The sequence below is a fragment of the Chroicocephalus ridibundus genome, chromosome 14 (assembly GCF_963924245.1).
Source record: "Chroicocephalus ridibundus chromosome 14, bChrRid1.1, whole genome shotgun sequence".
In the NCBI taxonomy this organism is placed as follows: Eukaryota; Metazoa; Chordata; class Aves; order Charadriiformes; family Laridae; genus Chroicocephalus; species Chroicocephalus ridibundus.
This window is the reverse complement of record NC_086297.1, coordinates 3580995-3600758: the sequence shown is the minus strand read 5'-3', so window position 1 is coordinate 3600758 and position 19764 is coordinate 3580995. Positions and strand designations below refer to the sequence as shown.

The 19764-nt window shown below is 62.4% G+C and overlaps 1 protein-coding gene across 1 annotated transcript in view; it reads right to left on the bottom strand.

The window, feature by feature from the left end:
* The window catches only part of RPL38 (ribosomal protein L38), a 314431-nt gene that overhangs the window by 45601 nt on the left and 249066 nt on the right, over window positions 1-19764 (bottom strand). The window lies entirely within an intron of this gene.

Below are 19764 nucleotides of genomic sequence, written 5' to 3'. Positions count from 1 at the left end.
CCCCCTCCTCTCCCGGGGGATTTTTTTTCTCCTTGGGGACCACGATGCCGTTTGGTGTCTGTGTCCCGGCCCCGCTCCTGCTCCATCCCGACTCCTCGGTCCATGTTTGCAGCCACTCGATGGTGCGAGTGACACTGCAGCAAGCCTGGAGCGTGGCAGGGATGATTGACGGGGATGGGATGGATTGGAACGGAGATGGGTCGGGGATGGGATAGGGATGGGATGGGTATGGAATGGAGATGGGTTGGGGATGGAATGGGGGTGGGATGGATTGGAATGGAGATGGAATGGGGATGAGATAGGGCCGGGATGGGAATGGCAATGGAATGGGGATGGGGTGGGGATGGAATGGGATGGAGATGGGGATGGGAATGGGGATGGGGAAGGGGATGAGGATGTATATGGGGATGTAATGAGGATGGGGAAGGGGATGGGGAAGGGGATGGGGAAGGGGATGGGATGGGAGGGGGATGGGATGGGGAAGGGGATGGGATGGGGATGAGGATGGAGATGGGGATGGGGAAGGAGATGGGGAAGGCGATGGGATGGGATGGGGATGGGATGGGATGGGGAAGGGGATGGAATGGGGATGAGGATGGAGATGGAGATGGGGATGGGGAAGGGGATGGGGAAGGGGATGGGGAAGGGGATGGGATGGGATGGGATGGGATGGGGAAGGGGATGGAAAGGGGATGAGCTAGCGATGGGATGGGGAAGGGGGTGGGGATGAGGATGTATATGGGGATGGAATAAGGATGGGGATGGGATGGGGATGGGGAAGGGAATGGGATGGGGAAGGGGATGCAGATGGGGATGGAAAGGGGATGAGATGGGGATGGGGAAGGGGACGGGGTGGGATGGGGAAGAGCGGTGGAGTTGCAGAGCCTGCTCATGGCCCTGTAGCTGGAGCCAGTGTCCTGCATTATTAATTGCTCCTTTCCCCGTCCTGTCCCCGCAGGCTGCTGGCACCGGCTGCATGGGGGCAGGAAGGCGGCCGTGAATGCCAAGCCCCGTGGGTGACCCCCTCCTCCTCACCTCAGCCTGATTTCAGGGCTTTCCCCCGTCCCCAGCGGGGGCAGAGAGGTCTGGGTCCCCACGGGGATGGTGGTGCCCGGGTGCTGCCGGGTGCCGGCTGGGGCAGGGGCACCCGCATCCCCCCGCGGTGGCGAGGCCACCCCGAGCCGTCAGGGCCGGGAGCCAGGGCTGGGGGGGGGGCTGCTGGCGGGTCAGACGGGGACCGTGTTGTCTTTGGCTCCTCCTCGGAGGTTGTGGAAGGACTTGGCTGCCCGGCCGGGCTATAAATCCCGGGTGTCAGATGTGGCGCGGGTCGGTCTGACACCCCTGCGTGGCCGGGAATGGTGGAGTGTCACTAGCCCAGACGCCCTCAGGGTCCTCGGGGTGCCGGGATGGGCTGTGGAGCCTGGAAATGGGATTTCGTACAGCCATCCTTTTGGGATGAGCAGCGCAGCCCAGCGTTGTGGACCCTCCCCAAACGGAACACGTCTCTGCGCAGGAGGGGGATAAACTTGGGCACGTCTTTCCTTCCTCTAACATTATTTCCTGCTTTTTTTATTAAAGCAAGATGTTGCTGGCGAAACTCGTGCTCCCTTCCCTGTTTTTCCATCAAATTATTCTGCAGAGGAACATCTGGCGGCAGCTAACGAATGGGCTATTCCTGCCTGTCGTGGCGGAGATGCTGATTTCCCTGCAGCGGCCGGGGGCAGCTGGCAAATGCCACCTGCCACCGCCGTGCCTGTCATCCCACGCTGCTGGGTGACACGGGCAGCAGAGAGGACGGGGACGCACCAGTGTCGCGCCCTGTGTAGCAAACTGGGAGCAGGGAAGAGGAGAAACATCTGCCACGTCTTTCATTTGACTTCGTTCCACCCCGAGCTGCTTTTTCTTTTGGTTTCAGGGTAACGCTGAGGCTGATGGAGACCTGGGATCAGATCCCGGCTCTGAGCCGGGTTCCAGCCCTCGGCAGCCAGAGCCGAGTCCAGATCTCTGCCGGGGGCTCAGACCCTCCTGAGACGGCTGAGCAGCCGCGGCATTTGGGGGGGCGATGTGGACCGAAGCCCCCCCAAGCCTGGCCCAGGCCGAGCTCTCGCCAGGCTGGATCCCTTCACCCGTGATTTGTGCCTTGCAAAAAACCCAGCAGGGTGGGATGAATTAACCGTGCAAACCTGGGGTGTCCTAATGGCCCTCGAAGGAAGCGGGGACGGGGTGGTGACCAAACAAAGGGCGCCTGAGCTCCCGCCGGCGCTGGCTGTGGGGACAGCGGGGCAGGGCTGTGCCTCAGTTTCCCCAACACCGAATGGGGCTGCGGTGGGGGCAGCTGGGAGCAGTCAGCCCTTCCTTTCCTCCTGCAACCCACCCCGGCCATTAAACACGGGCGTTACATGTTCTTGGAGCCAGCGCTGGTGGATGCTAGGTGGTAACCATGGCAACTGCCAGGTTTCTGTTTCCTTGCCCTTGACAGTCACCTTGAGATGCCACCATGTCCCAGTGACCAGCCGGGCACCCGCGTCCTGCCTCTCAGCTCCCACCGCCGGTCCCCGGGCTGCTCCGGCGTGCGTGGCAGAGGGACGCGGTGGCAGCATGGCTGCGCCGGGGATCACCTTTCCCACCCCGGCACAAGGGACGGATCCAGGTGTCCCAACACTGCCCAGGCTGTGCTGGGGCTCTCGGGGCTCCCCTCGCCCCGGGGGACGGGACCCAGCGCCGTGGGGTGAAGAAGGGAGCCCCGTGCCACTGCGTCCCCAGCGCTGGCAGCGTCCCTGCCCGGCAGCGCCGGCGGAAGGAGCCCCGCGAGATGCACAAAGCAACATCTGCAAGCGCTTAACCACGCAGCCGGCCCGGCCCTTCCCGAAATAGCTCGCTGGGGTGGGCTCCCATGCCAGCACTGATGTCATTTGCTTTTATTTCCCTCCCGCCCGCTCCTTCCCCGCCGGAGCCGCGACGCGCTTGTCAGCCGCGCTCCGTGCCGGGGGCTTTGCCGGCGCGAGCCCGGCCTGTGCCGACGCATCAGGGTGCCGCCGAATGATGGCTCTGAAGGGGTTGGCCCCGCCACCGAGGGGCTGGGTGGGTCCTGGCATCCCCGTAGTTGTGATGCCATCGGTGGCTCCTTGTGTCCCTCCTCGGAGCTGGGATGAGCCCTGATTTCTCCAGCAGCGTGGGCACTGTGGGGAAATCAGGGAAATCCCGGCTGTCGACTGCTCTGGCGGGGTTGGCATGAGCGGGGAGCGTTGGGGAACGGCAGCCCCCAAGGGAGATCTGGGGGATCGGGACCCCTAAGGAGCGGGGATGCCCTGGCATGTGGTCCTGGCACTGCAGGTCTTGCCGGTGGGCAAATGCACCCATGGCCCTGGGCATCTCCCTGGGGGCTGCCGATGCCTTTGCCCCGCAGGCTGCAGCCATCCCCGTCCCCTCTCTGCGCGCAGGGGGTTAACTTGGCCCCCGCCATGCGAGCGGAGACGGAGCCCGGCGCTGAGCCAACCCGCGCAGGCAGGAGCCGGCCAGCTGGCTGCAGCCCCTCGCCTGGCTCCGGCTCCGGCACATGCCTCCGGAGCAACGTGTCCGCACAGCGCCCGCCAACGCAGCCGCCGGGCGCCCGGGGCTCCGCTCCGTCCCTCCCGCCAGCACCGCAGCATCCCACCACGGGGGTCTGGCATCTCCCACGGGCCGGGGGACCACGGAGGTGCAGACATGCTGGGGCAAAACCTCACGGACAATCATAGAACCATAGAATTGTCTCAGTTGGAAGGGACCTTTAAGATCATCGAGTCCAACCGTCAACCCAACACTGCCAAGTCCACCACTAAACCGTGTCCCTCAGCACCACGCCTGCCCAGCTTTTAAATACCTCCAGGGATGGTGACTCCACCACTTCCCTGGGCAGCCTGTTCCAATGTTTCATAGCCCTTTGGGTGAAGAAATTTTTCCTAATATCCATCCTAAACCTCCCCCGGTGCAAAATGTAGCCTGTCCCTGCTCTGTGCGTGGGGACACCAGGGACCCGGCTGGGGTCCATCACAAGGGGAGATCGGCACAGTGGCCGGGTGTTGCATCCATCCCATCTCGGCAATTTTTCAGTGCTGCAAACGGCTGTTGCAGCTGGACGTCCCTTTGTCCCCGTGTGTGTGACCCTGGTGCCAGCGGGGCACAGGGGCGGCGCGTGCGGGCAGGCTGGTGGCGCGGCAGGGGGAAGGGCAGGCGGTGGGGTTTGCCGAGCGGTTTGCAGGAGGAGCGAGCTCGGCCGGGCACGGCCTGCGTGCCATGCTGGTGTCTGCCAGCCGCAGCCGCTCCCGCTCGGCGCTGAGCCTCCGTTCGGAGATTTACTGCCGTCTCATGGAAAAATGGGTGGAGTGGGAGGACTCCTCGGACAGGCAGGAGGAGGTGGTGGGGGCCATGGGTCCGGGCTGCCTCCGTTCTCCCCAGTTTCCATTTCTCCACCCTGCAGCAGCTCAGGGGACCCCCACGTCCCCCGGGTCACCATGGGGGATGCGCGGGCTGGGATGCTGCCCCTGTGCCCTCCATCACCCTGCGTGGCACATCGCCCATGCCCGCTGCCCATCGCTCCGAGAACAGGACACAGGTTGTGTCCCCCCATCCTCCTCCCCTGCAGGAACACATGGCACCACGTCCTCAAATAATTGCTTCATTATGGGCTAATTACTGCAATTAGCTGAGCAGTGCTCCTGCAAGTGCCTGCTGGCCTGTGCACGGTGACTCGCGTCCTCTCCAGCCCCACAGCCCACGGTGGTGACACCAAGCACGGCCCAGATGGACCCGAGGACGTTCCACATGGCTCGGGGGGGGCTCGAGCTTGGTACCCTGAAGGGTGCTCAGCCCCATGGGGACCCTGGGAGGAGCACAGGGCTGGGTGCGTGGGTGCGCTGGGCCCCCTGGAGCCACCTCGGCCATCCCTATCCCTCACTGCCCCTCCAGGAGAGGCACTCAGCAGTTTGCCGTGGGACAGGCACATACCCTGCCCTGTGGCACAGTGTGGCTCTGGTCCCCTGGCACTGCAGTGGGGTCAGTGACCTTCAACACCAAGGGGCTGATGTTCCCTGCTGACCTTTAATGGCTTTTCTCATCCATTGCGGCTCCCAGCACCGTGGCAGGAGCCCTCAGTGGCCCCATGGCTCTGACAAGCGGGAGCGGGGCCGGGGAGGTGCCGGCAGCTCCCACCACTCGCCCATGTTTTATCTTTAATTCCTTCCATGGGCCTTCGACCATACGTGGCACGAGAGATTGGAAACAGAGACGGCTCCAGCCCCAGGGACCCCGAAGGCCCCAGGGTGACTCCTTTCCTCCCTCAGTGCTGAGGAGCCCAGAGGCCACAGCAATGGGTGCGTTCACCCTTTGCCTTTGGGCTGGTCTCGCAAAGCTCGGCGGGAAGAGGAGCCCAGTCTGGGCAGAGGCAGGATGCGTCCCGCAGGGCTGGGCAGCACACGGGACCCTGCGGGGATGGAGGGTGTCAGCGGGGGGGACACGCTGCGGAACAGCTGCCTTTGAGTCCCTTCATCTGCTGACGCGCGCTGTCACGACGGAGCGCGTAATTGGGACGTGCTGCAGCGTCGCGGTGCCACGCGTCCCTCCAGCTCGGCTCGGCTGGCGGGGGCGCCGGCGGCCGGCGGGATGCTGTCCCAATAATGGGCTTATTTGCTTTGCTTTGTCATCGTCTGCTCAATACAGGAATCGCTTGCGGCGACACGAGTCGTGGGTGGGCGCCGCCGAACGGGGCTCCCCCTCCCCGCCAGCACCCAAAGCCCCTGTGGGGTGATGGGGTCCAGCGGAGCCGACGTGTCCCCATCTGTCCCCCAACGTGGAGGAGCACGCGATGAGCCGGGGTGATGGGGGATGCACAGAGGCCCCATCCCCCGTTGTCACCCCGGTGTTGGCACCATCCCAGCGCCACCGTGAGAGACAGGAGCGCCGGGGACAGCCGTGTCCCATGCCAGCGGTCGCCCCCAGCCCCGCTGTCACCGCCACTGCCGGAGCCATGGCGGCGCTTATGAATAAATGAAGTGCAAGCAAAGTGCCTGCCTAATGGCACGATGACAAATGTGTACCGAAACCGGAGGGAAAAGGGAACGATTTGAGGAATTCAATTATTTAACAGAAGCTTGTTACTGGTATGCACTGGGGAGCCCGTGCCAGCGCCGCCCCGGGCTCTGGTGGGAGGAGGCGGGGGGCATCCCAGGGCACCCCGTGGGACATTGGGGACCCCAGCTCAGCCGGGCTGAGACCCCCACATTGGGGATGGGGACAGGCAGCGTGGGGGTCTGCAGGAGCTGGTTGCTGGGCGAGGGTGGGCAGCGTGGGCAGCGCGAGGGCAGCGCTGGCGTGTGGCTGGGGACCCTGGGGGGGTCATTCTCACCTCGCCTGGGCTGGCGGTGCCCCGCGAGGGAGGTGCAAATGGACTCAGCGGGAGCTCGCCGCCCTGTAAAACCCCCTTTTGCGGGGCGGAATTGCTGGTGGCTGAACACGGCGTGGGGCCTGATCCTGCTCGGCTGGGAGCCACGGTGCAGGGCGGCTGATCCAGCCCTGGTGATGCCGGAGTTTAATGTTACACGAGTCAGGATGAGATCCCACGGAGGGGGATGTGTATTTAAAATCGATTTAAGTCGGTCTCACTGTCCCCAGCACTGTCCCTGTGGGCTGGCCACAGTCACGTCTGCATGGCACAGGGGACAACGGGCACCAGCTGCCCGCCCTCGCTGCCTCTGCTGCGTTCCCCTTTGCGGGCAAGCTGGGGGCTCGGACAGGTCCATTCCTCCCTTTAGTGGTCCCGGTGGCGATGGGGACCTCCAGCTCCATCCCACACTGCAGCCAGCACTGCCTCCCCCTCACTGGCCTCCCCCGAAGCCGTGGGGCTGTGCCACGTCCTTGGCCGCGGATGCCAGGGGCTGAGCCCAGCGCCGCGGATCAGTGAGCATCACGCCCCTCCCCACCGCTGGCGGCGACGAAGCCTGGCAGGGGATGGGAGCGTGTCCGTGCGGGCAGGCGCTGGCAGGGGATGCGGGGTGCAGCAGCCAGCTCTCCGCGCACGCCCGGCTGCTCGCCGCTCGCTGCCTGGGGACCGCTCGCTCTCAGCTCGCGTATGCTGCGAGGAGACGCGCTTTATTCCCCTCCAGCCTCCTTTGGCTGCGAACCGGTGGGCACCTGGGCTCGGGCAGAGACTCCAGTCGGGATGCTCGGGTCCGGCACGGCCCGCGGTGCCTCCGTCCCCTGCAGCTCGCTGGGAGGGGTGTGTGGCGGTGCAGGAGCAGACCCACGGTGGGACACCAGCATCCTCCGCTTGAGCACTTAATCAAGAAAGCAAGTGCGAGCGTGGTGCAGACGTGCTGAGCAGCATCCACTAGCAAAGCCAGGTAGGGCAGAGCATCCCACCCCGTATAGCCCCGCTGCGAGAGCCGCTTGCCCATCCCAGCTCCTCAGAGGACCCTGATATGAGTTTAATCACAGCCCCGGTGCCAAAGCAGCCCGTACCTCTCGCGGCCGCAGAGCTCCCAGCGCCGCTGCCCCGGCCCTGCCAGCAGCCCGATTGCTGTCAGCAATTCCAAGCCCTCGGCCCCGACGGCAGCCAGAAGGCAGCAGCTGTTTGCCAAAGAGGCAGATCCTGGCAGCGGGCACCATGCCGCAGCCTGTGCCAAGCCGGGGAGCCGCGGCGGCGAACAAGCCCCTGCTAATCTGTCGGGCCGTTCTCCACGGGCTTGCGGATGAGGGCGTCTGCTCAGCGTGAAACTGGTGCTTTCTGCCCGCTCTGAACAAGCAGGATTAGCGCCGGGGTGCAGGTTTCTGGGGACCCCTTTGCAGATCCAAAGTGCCCCATGGATTAGGTGCCACCTCAGCGCCCCGCGGTCCCAGCCTCTCCCTCCCCAGGGTCCCCGCAGAGCCGCAGCCGGCGGGTGGCTGTTTGGAGAGAAGAAAAATGGCAGCATCAATCAGAGCGGGGAGGGAGAGCAAAGCCGGGTGATTTAGGAGACTGGTCACCGCTGTAACTGATGATGAGCTGCGAGTCGAGGAGAGAGAAATAAGAAAGCGACGCAGGCTGGCATCTGTTTGCATAAACCACCTTATCCGCAGAGGGGATCCGGCTCCCGGGGAGGTGATAAATCCCTCTCGCCATGGCCATGTGCTCGGATGAGATGGATTTTGAAGGAAGACAGTGGTTCGGACATGAGTTATTGTCTGGGAAGAGCTCATGCCAGCTGGCGTGGGATCCCAGGGACGCTGGGTCTCTGGTGTGGGATCCCAGGGATGCTGGGTCTCCAGTATGGGACCCCAGGGATGCTGGTCTCTGGTGTGGGACCCCAGGGATGCTGGGTCTCCAGTATGGCAGCCCAGCAATGCTGGGTCTCCAATATGGGACCCCAGGGATGCTGGGTCTCCAGCGTGGGATCCCAGGATGCTGGGTCTCCAGTATGGGATCGTAGCGATGCTGGGTCTCTGGCATGGGATCACAGGGGTGCTGGGTCTCCAGTATGGGACCCCAGGAATGCCGGGTTTCTGGCATGGGACCCCAGGGATGCTGAGTCTCTGGCGTGGGGCTCCAGAGATGCTGGGCCTCCAGCGTGGGATCCCAGGATGCAGAGTCTCTGGCATGGGACCCCAGGGATGCCGTGTCTCTGGCATGGGATGCTGTGTCTCTGGCATGGGATGTCGGGTCCCTGGCGTGCGACCCCAGGGATGCTGGGACTCCAGCATGGGACCCCAGGGATGCCAGATCTCTGGTGTGGGACCCCAGGGATGCTGGGTCTCCAGCATGGGATCCTAGGGATGTTGGGTCTCTGGCATAGGACCCCAGGGATGTCAGGTGTCTAGCATGGGACCCCAGGGATGCTGGGTCTCCAGCATGGGACCCCAGGGATGCCAGAACTCCGGCACGGGACCTCAGGGATGCTGGGTCTCCAGTATGGGACCCCAGGGATGCTGTGTCTCCATCATGGACCATGATGAGGAGGATGGCTGCATCCAAGATGTGCAGGGTACCCTGCAGTTCCCAGTCCCCTCCTGTCCCATGCTGGTGCCAGGCTGTGACGCCTCGCAGCTGCACCGCGCTGCACCACGCAGCCCTCCCCCTCCTTCTTCCCCCCAGCCCTTCCATCTTCTTTAGCTCTCATTTACGAACGGGCTGCAGCCCAAGACGGGGAAGGAGGAGGAAGAGGAGGCGTCGGAGCCGGGCGTTTCATTCCTGCGCACCTCATTCCATGCGCCAGATGGGCAGAGGGAAATCTTCCGTAATTGTTTATCCAGAAGCGATTCCGCGATGTGATGCTTCAAGAGTCACCTTCCCTCGGTGGTCCTGGCTCCGGGGCCACTGGACAAGGATCCCCTCCAGCTCCTTTCCCCTTTATCCCACATCTGATGCTTCCGATGCTGCTCCTCATCCTCCGAACGGGGCCTTTGCCACAGCCAAGGGTGACAATCACTGGCCAAATAAAAGCAATATGAAGTCCACGGTCAGGGACAATTAATCACCGGCCAAATAAAAGCGATATAAAGTCCGTGGGCAGGCTGGGAGCCACGTGTTGCCTCAGGGCATCGCTTCCCCCCCTGCCCCCCTCACCCCGGCACCGTGGCTCTGGGTTTTGCCTTTCTCCGCGGCGCAAATTTCCCTTTGTTTTTATTTAAGCCCTTCCATCCCCGAGCCCCGGCGCTCACGTTACCCGAGCCCGGCAAACGATTTACGCGGAGATGATGTACGACCTGCTCGCTCGTCTAAGTTTGCGGCTAATCCTGTAGCTGAGACGGCTCCGCGGAGAGCGGGGGGGGTCCATCGCAGGCTCTCGCTGGGTCGTGATGCTTAGGTGCTGGAGGGGTCTTTTATTTATTTTCTTTAAACGATGGGTTTTTTTAAACAGCCGCGCAAATCGATCCCTCGTCACCCATCCCCTGCTGGGGGTAAGGGCAGGTAAACGGATCCCCGGGAATGGCAGGAGCCTGGGGGGCTCCCGTATGCAACACGTGTGTGTCCGGAGCCCCTCCGTGCACGTGTGCCGCGCTTTGCCGTACACGTGGCTGCGCATCAGTATTTCTGTGTGTGTATCGTCGCTCTCGCTGTATATATGGGTGTGCATAGCTTTATGACAACTGAAATGGAAAAGACAATTGGATGTCAAAACCTATCCGAGGAGCCCATTTATACCCACCGACTTTTATGGGATTCCCACTGATTGATTCAGGCCCCATAAAACTTCCCGCAGCAGCTCCCACCCCTCCCGGCCGGCTCTGCCGCTGCTCAACGGGGCCGTGATGGACTCCTGCCTGCAGCGGGATCGTGTCCGGCATCCCGGGATGAGCGGCTTCTTCCCAGATGAGGGATGCAGTGCACATGCCGCCGTGCCATCCGTCACAGTTGGAGCATCTCTCGGGCTGGGGGCTGCGGCTGCATCCTGCGCTCATCCTCCCGCTTTTCCTTCTAAGCCGCTTCTTTCTCTTTGCCGAGGTGAACTTCACACTCCGCTGACAGTCTCCAAGTGACAGCCCTCGGTGCCACCGGTGCATTCGAGGACCCGGGCTGCTTCGTGCTGTCCCCAGCGGGACGATGGATCTCGGCGCTATCCCGCATCCCGCGCCAGTGCCACGGGGCACAGCTCCCTACACCGAGCCGGGAGGCTGCTGCTGTGCTGGAGGGTTGAGGCGGAGAGCGGAGGGTGGGCACGGGGCAGTGGCATGTGCTGGGGGGGACGGGGAAGGTCTCGCCTGCGGCTCGTCAGCATTAATCACCGCAGCTGCCCTTGTGTTCAGCGGGCGGCTTGGAGAAGGCATAAATCTGCGTGTCGGCGTGGTTCATCACCACCAAACCTGAGCGGGTCTCTGGGAGGCGGGCAGAGCAGCCCAGCCAGCCGGGAATGGGACAGGGACACGGGGCTCTTCTCCCCCCGTGCCCACAATGCGGCTGGTCCCCGCTTTCGGGCAGTGCCGAGGGCTGCCGGCCCCACCGAGGGCAGGACGTGGGCATCAGCCCTGGCACGCAGCCGTGTCCAAGGGCAGCCAGGGCGAGCCGGCCCGCTGTGCCACTCTGCGGCTGCAGAGATCTCCGTTAGCAGTGGCACGGAGCCGGCCAGATGGGTGTCTGTCCCCGGGGAGGGCACAGCCAGGGGCTGGTGCGTGTCACCGCGTGTCACCTGGAATCACGTGATGCCAGTGCAAATGGCACGCGGATGGGTGCGGTGCTCGGCACAGCCCGTGGGACCAACTCACTGGGTGCTGGCCCCGCGCCCGTTGCACCGCGCTGGCCCCGTGTCTGTCCGCGATTTGGTGTGGGGGGGTGTCTGTCCTGGAGGAAGGTGAGGGGAAGACCTTCCCCCGCATCCCCGGAGCCGCTGGCGCTTGTGTGAGCGACTCAGCCAGCAGCTGCCCGCCAGCGCTCTCCTTTCCATGGCTGAGCACGCTGACCTTTCCCAGCGCTTCCCAGCTCAGCCCCCGGTCCTGCGGCTTCGGTGCAGGTGGGATGCGGGGGGGGGTGACACACTGCAGACAAGCAGCCCCGGCTCCTTCTCCCCCCTCCGCTCCCCTCCCGGCCCTCTCCTCCCCAGCGCTCATCCCACACCCATTAATATTTATACCTCCCGGTGTGCGGTGAGAACTTGGACACAATCAGGACACTGAAATTATTACACGGGGACAGGCAGCGGGCTGCTGTCAGAGCGTGTCCAACTGTACTGTGACACCGGGGGGGTGACGGTGGCAGAGGAGGGTGACGTGCAGGGTCTGCTCCTCCCGGTCTCTGGGGAGGATGGTGGGTACTCCCAAGACTTCCGAGATTTGGGCTGGAAAGGGTGCAGCCTTCCTCCCGTGATACTGGTTTTTGAGAGCAAGAGAGGGATGTGACCCGCCACCCTGCGTGGGAGCGCAGACGGTGTATTGCCGTTGCGTGGCCGTTGCATTGCCGTTGTGTTGTGTTATCATTGCATCGCCGTAACGTCGCTGGAGCGCTGTCATCGCATCCTTCCCATCACGTTGGCGTTGCCTGGCGCTGCATCCAGCACATCCCAGCCTTTCTCCCAGGGCTGGAGGCTCACGGAGGCCCCTTATCCTGGTGGCTTTTCCTTGTTACGACAAAGCCCGGCCGAGGAGGGGGTCCCAAAGGATGGAGCGCGGGGCCGGGGCTGGGCTGCTCCACCTCGGTCGGTGCATTGAGCTCGGAAAGCCAAGGGCTGCCCAGTCTATTGCTCTGCTCCCAGTACAGCGTGTCCCCGCTGTCACGGGAAGGGCAGGCACACGCCGGCTCCATCACGGCCGCGCACCTCGCAGGGCGACGTGTTCCCGCCCCCTTTTATAAAAAGCAATGCTCCTGTAATAAAGAATTTAATAACCCGCTGTGCCTGTGTGGATAGAAAACTCATTTGTTTAATAGGCAGCAGTTTGGCTTTGTCATGTTCATTTAGTTTTTAATGACGCACAGTTGTGCCAATATTGATTTTAGCTTATAGGGACTCAAAAAATTTACTATCTGGAATTATCTGAAATGTAGCCATTTTCTCCGGCAGGCAGGAAGACGGATCTCTCCCCGCCTCGCTCCCGGTCGGCGTGGCGGCGGCACGAAGCGTTTGTGAAGGGCTCTGTCCACGTGATCCCGTGCCGGTGCCCATCTCACCCGCGGCCTGTGGCAGCAGCCGGCATTGCCGCGCTGGACCTCACCCCGCTGAACTCCCCCAGGCGTGGGCAGGGGGAAACTGAGGCACGGGGGGGGGGGGCAGGACGGGGTGGTTTCCCCAAGTCAACCTTTGCCTGCGAGGTTGGGCTGGGAATTGGACCCGGCAGCCAGGGCTCTCCGCTTGTTTTCCATGAGGTTATTTGGTGTGGGAATAAATGTGCTGGCGGAGCAGCCCCGTGGCACAGACCTGCCCCCATCACCCCCCAACGCCCTCCGCTTCCTTCGCTAATTTTTAATGAGTCAGCAGCTCTCGCGCAACCCGTCCCCCCGCCGCACGGGGTGACAATTGACAGCAAATCCCATCGACGGCCCCTTATCGAGCGCAATTAGGCAGCACGAACCAGCTGGAATCCATTTCCCGAATGTTTGGGTGTTCCCCGGCTGCCCCCAGGGTGACGCAGGGCGATGCTCGGGGTGCAGTGACCCCCAGGGCTGCCCCCCATCCCCGGGAGCAGCCGGGGCCCCGAGCGGGGAGCGCAGCAGAGCCGGAGGGAACAGTGAACCCGGGGGACGGTGGGCTCGGTGTGGGGAGGGCGCTGGGCTGGACCCTCCTGTTGGGGTCCCCCCCGGTCCCGATCCCAACCAGCCTCTTTGCCCACGAGCAGGGAGTAATTCACTTTGAGGTTTTGCTGCTGCTAACGGGATTGACTGAGGAGCTGGTAATTACATCTCCCTAAAATGCCCCTGGGGCTTTGTGGGAACACAAGCGGGGAGGTGAATGGCTGGTGTTTGCGGGGGGGACACAGGGTCTGGGAGCCCCGCAGAGCCCAGCATCCCCCTCCCTGGGTCCCCGCTTGCACCCACTCCCCTTGGCCAGTTCAGCAGCGCTGCGGCAGCCGGCTCTGCCGGGCACCGGCCATCGCCCGAGCAGCCTGTGCTCGGTGTCATTCATTATGCGAGTCCGTAAATATATTATTTACTATTTCTCCTATTATTATTCATTATTTATCACCTAATCCTGTAGCGCTGGAAACCAGTGCAGCACCTGAAGCACCCTGTGCTGGCAAACTGCCCGTCGGAGGCTGGGGAACCCCGCACAGTGTGATGGGCTGGAGCACCGGGTGGGCACGGCGAGGCTGGGGTGTGTGGGGCAAGGGCATGGGGGGGTGTCCGCCTCCTGCCCCCCTCCTGATGGCCCTGGGGAGCAGCCGGCCACTTTGGGGGTTTCTCTGCAGCTTCTTAGTTGTATCACATCAGGGACCGACGTGCTGCAGCCCACCATGGGCACGCGGGGAAGGAGCCAGCAGCCCCCCTGGCAGGAGCCTGATCCTGCGGGCAGGGATGGCAGCCCCCAGCGAGGATGGCACCCCGCTGCCAGGAATGGGGGTCCCCCTTCCCTCTTAACTGTGTAGTAAGCAAGGAAGCCAGGGACTGGGGGCTGCAGTCACTCCCTGCACACACCTGGAGGGGTTTAAGCCGCAGGTGGATTAAATCCGCTGGTTTAATGCAGACGAGTTAAATGAGCCTGCGGTGGCTGGGTGGTGGTGTTGCTGCTCCGAGGTGCTGGTGGGGCTGGGGATGCTCAGGGTGAGAAGGTGCTGGAGCGGCTGGGAAGGAGCTGGAAGGAGGTAGCCCTTTCCATGAGGGATGAGCTATGAGTGGTGCTTGATGGGGACAGGTAAGAGGGGCTTTGGGCTCTGCTGCTTTTCTGCTGCTTTTGTGAGCTGCTGCCCGTGGGCTCGCTGAGCTGTGAGAGGAGCTGCTGTGGGTACATGTGTGTCTTTATGCGCTTAAATGTGGAGACTGCAAAGGTGGAGGTGCTGGGGGGAGCACGGACAGATGTGATATACGCTCCTGAAGAACGAGTGGGTGTCCGCCCAAGTCCTTTGCTTTTAGGTCTGGAGAGCCCAGCAAAAAAGCCCCTTCCCTGAGCATCAAATACTGAGGTGTGCAGGGGGCTGGGGATCAGAAATGTGTTTATTGCAAATGCTCTGGCTGAGGGAGCTTGGGGGGAGATCCTGGCACCCCCAGCCTGGCCCTGGCTGGCGCGTGGGGTTCAGCAGCGAGTGCCTTTAAAAATCTCAGCTCCTGGAAGCGTGTGATTAAGTGAGAGTCTTGGATCTGCCCCCAGCAAACCCGGCTGGTCCCCAGCTGCTGTTCTTGAGAAACGCTCAGGAAGGTGGCCTTTAAATGTTAAGAAATCATGTTAAAATGAGCCAGAGCCTTAGTTTAAATTTTTAATCTCCTGATTTAAAAATCAGCCTTGAGGTCTGGGCTGCTGTCGGGGGGCTGGCGCTGCTGAGTGGGTGTTTCTGCGCCGGTGGTCTCGGGCTGTGGGGGCCGTTGCCGAGCTTGCTGTGGTGAAGCCGCGGTCGCACCTTTGCCCCGCCAGCATGCAGCAGAGCCAGCTTTCCCTGTGGCCCATCCCGGGGGCTCCTCTCGGGCCTTTCCAGCTCGCAGAAAAAGCAAAGCTCAGCTTTGCAGGGCGATGGAGGACAGTTGATGTGTCTGAGAGCTGTGGGGCTCCCGGACCCGTGGCTGCGGCTTTGGGTTGTTTTGCATTTAAAAATGCTTCTGCTGCCCTGGGTGACCTCGAAGATGCTCTGGAGGAGGATTTGCCAGTGCGAGCCCCCATCTGGGGAAGGGCCGTGGGTCTGGAGAAGCTTCAGGAATGATGTTTCCCCCCACTGTGGGGTTCACAGGCCCTCTTGCCTGAAGCCGCATGTGGGGATCCATCTGGGGTCCCCAGCCTCCAGCATTTTTCACGGGGGAGAGCCCCCCTGCCAGCGTGAGCTGCTGTGCCTGCTCTGCCCTGAGCTCCTCAGCAGAGCCGGCCACGCTGCGGGAAGGCTGATAAAAGCTTTGTGCTGGAGCAAAGGCTCCTGTTCCCGCCGGTTTCCCTGGCGGGGGATGGCTGCCGGGATTAATGCTGCCTCTCCTCCCGCAGCTCCCGCTCGCCGGCGCGGGGGAAGGTGTGCAGCCCGTCTCGGGGTGCTCAATTAGAGGTGGTTTGGAGCAGCAGAAAGAGCTTTAATGCCAGCACTGACTCTGCACCGCGGTGGGTTTGGGAGTTCCCAGCCCAGCGGTGCTGCGTGTGCGAAACCCTCGTGTTTTGGGGGGGAGCGAGGGGTGGTTGGGCTCAGTGGGGATGGGGCTGAGTCCGTCCCCCCCCCCGCTCCCAAGTCCCCATGTCCCACCCCGGGGAGGTGGGAGCAGCAGGCAGTGCTGCTCCTGCCCTGTCAGCAGTGCTGGGGAAGCCGCGTGTTGGTCCTGGGGAGAAGCTTGTGATGCTGATGATGTGGTCAGCAGCACGATGAGCCCCGGTGAGAGGGTCTGGGGAGGGTCAGGGCTGCCCGGGACCCCCCCCCGTTCTGTCCTGTGGCTCATTGAGTACATGGACCCATCTGATGGTGGTGGAGGAGCAGAGTCATGGCAGTTGTGGGCATGTCTCCCTGTGAAGTTTCTGGCCCTTCTTGTCTTGTTCCCAAACCCCCACACTCCCAGGGAAGAGCCGGCTCCTGCTCAGGGAACCCTGGACTCCTGTAGCCATGGCCGGGGGGATGCCCTTGCTCTTCTCTCTGCCAGCTTGGAGCCCCCCCAGCCCTGCAGCCTCCAGCACCGAGCCGGGGGTGGGGGTGGGGGGTGGTGTGTGGATCAGTCTGGCTTTGGGCTTGAAGGAAGATCTTAATTGGGCTGAGATGCTCCAAGTGGCTGATGCTGGGAGAGAGCTCCGGGCTGGGAAGAGGAGCTGCGCTGGCAGGAAAGAGAGGGCTTGCTCCTGTTGCTGTTCCTTCTCTCTGTATTTTTCTTGAAGACATCAAATATTTAAGATGTTTCTGTTCTGAGCTGGTTTGGAGGCCCCTTGCCCAGCATCCGAGGGCAGCGTGGGGCCCTGTTTGATGCCCTTCACGGTGAGGCAGCTTCAGTCCTGCCAAAAATGGAGCATCTGCCGGTGTGGCCCTGCGCGGGGGCTGGGAAGCATCCCCGCGGTCCGGGCTGTGCGATGGCTGCGTCTTGCCCCATGCCGCGGTTCTGGGGAGAAGGGACCCGTCCTAAGCCCAAGTTTAAAAAGAGGAGTTAACGGATCGCAGAGACTGCTTGTGGGCCACAGCACTACCTTGAATTAACTCTTCCAGGAGAGCAGATGCTGCTGGAGAAATTAAAATGCCCCTTCCAATCTTAATTACAAAAAAAAGTATTGGGGAGCCTTGCTGCAGCCCGTCAATTATCCTCACCGTTAGAAACGTGCACCTTATTGCTAGTCTGGATAGGTCTGGCTTCAGCTCCTACCCGTGGGAGCTTGTTATACCTCTGTCTGCGAGGCTGCACAGCCTCCATTATCCAATTCCTCTTCCCTGCGCCGGTGCCGGCAGCCTGTGGTTACATCTGCCTCCTCTCCCCTTTGATAGTGGAAAATGACTGAGCTCCTGGAGTCTCGCTCGTGGGAGTCTTCCAACCTCGCCTCTCCTTGCGCTTCCCAGAGCAGGGAGCTCGGAGGGGGCATGGTGCTCCCCATGGGATGCTGCTCTAGTGCTCGGGGAACAGCGATGCTGCTGAGATCGAGCCAGTACCTCATCCAAGGAAGACGAGGGACGCTGAGGATGGCTGAAGGAAGCTCTTGGCTGTTGTCCTTTGGATAGCATTGTCTCTCGGTCCCTGAAGTGCCTGACTTCCCAGCAAAGACTTTTACATTTCAAATAATGCCTTGATCTTTTTTTGGAACTCGCCTTGGTTTCAGACAAGAGTTTTTAATTCAAGCCCAGCGACGTATTTTGGGTTTGACTTTGATGCGCCCTCTTCAAGCAAGAGGCAAAATAACAGCTTTCAAATCTACAAATAGGCCTGAGGCGGGTTCTGCTGCCCGCGGGGCCGGTGCGGCAGCTGTGCAAGGAGAACCCCTCATTAGCCGAGGTCTCCAGCAGCGGCCGGTGGACGTGCTGCTGCCATTGGGGGCTGGAGCCCCCCGCACCGGGGATCGGGGGTTGCTAGAGAGGAGCCCAAACCCTGATGTGCCCTTGGAGACCTGTGCATCTCCACCCCTTCCAGAAGAGTCTCGGTGAGGCAATGCGACGTGGCTCCCATCCGGTCCGTGCGCGTGCCTCGTCGTGATTCCCTGTGTAACTACAAGTGACACTGCCCCATGTCGTGGCTCAGAAGTTGAGGTTCTCAGTGTGCCATGTGATGTTGCTGGAGGATGGGGCCAAAACTCATGGGGGATGGAGAGATGGGGCTGCCCTGTGTGGGGCAGGGGGGACCCAGCAGCACATGGGGGCTGCAGCCTGCCACCCAGGCATTGCCTGGCATGTCCTCAGGGTCACTGGGCAGGTGGCAATGTGGGTGCCGCCAGAGCCTGCTGTCCTCTCTGATCCCCGGGATCTGCCAACATCGTACAGGGCAGCTCTTGGCTTTTCCACCCGCTCCTGGCAACAGCTGTGGCTGTTGCTTGCTGGAACTTGCTCCTGCTTGGATGGATTTGGGCAGGGAAGAGCTGGTATGGAGCGGGCAGGGAGGTGCTGCCAGGGCTGGGAGGGAGGACGTGCTCTGGTGGGAGCGTTGCTGCAAGATCAGAGCTCAGCCAGTCTGCCTGGGTGACTGTGGGGAACCAGGTACCTGTGCAAGTGGGTAATAAACGGCTCACACCTCGGCAAGATTAATTGTAATAACCATAAATCAGTGCAGGCACCAGGGGCAGGTGCTGAATTTATGGCCCTGGAGACAGGAATTCCTGTTCTTTAAGGAACAAAGCCCTGATCCCGCAGGGGCTTGGGAGTGTGCGGAGCGTTACGGTGGCTCGCTGCCACCACTCCTCGCTGCAGCACCGGTGTCGGTGCCTGGGGAGCAGGGTCCAAGCCCAGCACCGGGGGGCTGAGCTCAGCCCTGGCAGGGCAGCTTTCCTCCCTCTGCTTGTTCCAGCCTGTGCTGGGAAACACCTCCTCGAGGGGCGAGCCAGGATTGCAGCCTCCCACAGCACATCGATCCCCGTCATCTCAGTTGAGAATGCCAGCCACGGAGCTGATTAATGCTGGGGTGGGCAAGTGCTGGGTTATTGTTCAGTCTCTCTTCAAGAGGTCGATGGGAAATTTGGCAGTAGCTCTCCAAATACACAACGTGCAACACAGGCATTGTCCCCCCGAGGGCTGTGCGTGATTTACACGTGAGTGCATATAATGTAGTGGAAATGCACACCGGTGCCCGGGCACTAGCGCACGCAGTGGTATCGATGCCCGTGGGAGAGTGCTCCCTCCGTCCCTGCCCTGATTTGACCCGGCGGTGCTGGGCCTGGCTTCAGGCTAATCTGCTCATGCTTTCATTTCACCCTGATCTGTCTAGGTCCCTTGGCTCAGAGGTACTGTGTGCGCTCAGGAGGCTGATCCAGCATTCAGGGTGGGTATTTCCTTCTGTGCAGATGGTGTAGGTCCTTGAGTGCTAATGCTTGGTAGCAGCCCTGACTGAGATGCTCTCCCCCACCAAATGCAAGGCACTGTACTGGCATCAAGCGCAGACATTTTTGAAGGATGTGCATTCAAGGCCTGATCCTGTTGGGAGATGTGGGCTTGAGGAGTTGCAGGATCAGGCCTGAAGAAGTGGTATGTTATCTGGGAGGTGCTGCTAGCTCATCTTTGGAGTTAGAGCTCTTATTTTTCGAGAACCCTAAAATGTTTGCTTTCGTAATCCAATGGAATCGGTTCTGCTTTTGAGTTACCTCGGGGACACACTGTGTCCCCTTCCCAGGGACTGTGTGATGATGCTTTGGGTGCCGTCGGAGGGGCTGGGGGTAGCGCGGGGTGGGGGGCGTTTGGAGAGGCGAAGGCGGCAGAGGGGAGCTGCTGCTGCTTCCACAGCTGGGGGCACTGGAGGGGGGGATCCGCCCGCTCTGCACGAATCGGGGGCGGCCGGGAGGACGCGCCCGCTGCTCCCGCTCCCCCCGCGGCTCCGTGCGCGCCCGGCCGCGGCCGCTGGGTAGCGCTCGGAGCCGCGCCGTCTCCCCGCCTCCCCGGCTCGGGCAGCCCCCGGCTCCGCCGAGCCCCGGCGCCGCGGCTCATTCCGCCGCCGAGCCGCGCAGGAGGAGCAGGCAGCCGGCCGGAGCGCCGAAAGGGGACGGCGCGGCGCCGCCAGCCCGCCCGCCGCGCACCGCCGGCGGCTCCGAGCCGGACCCC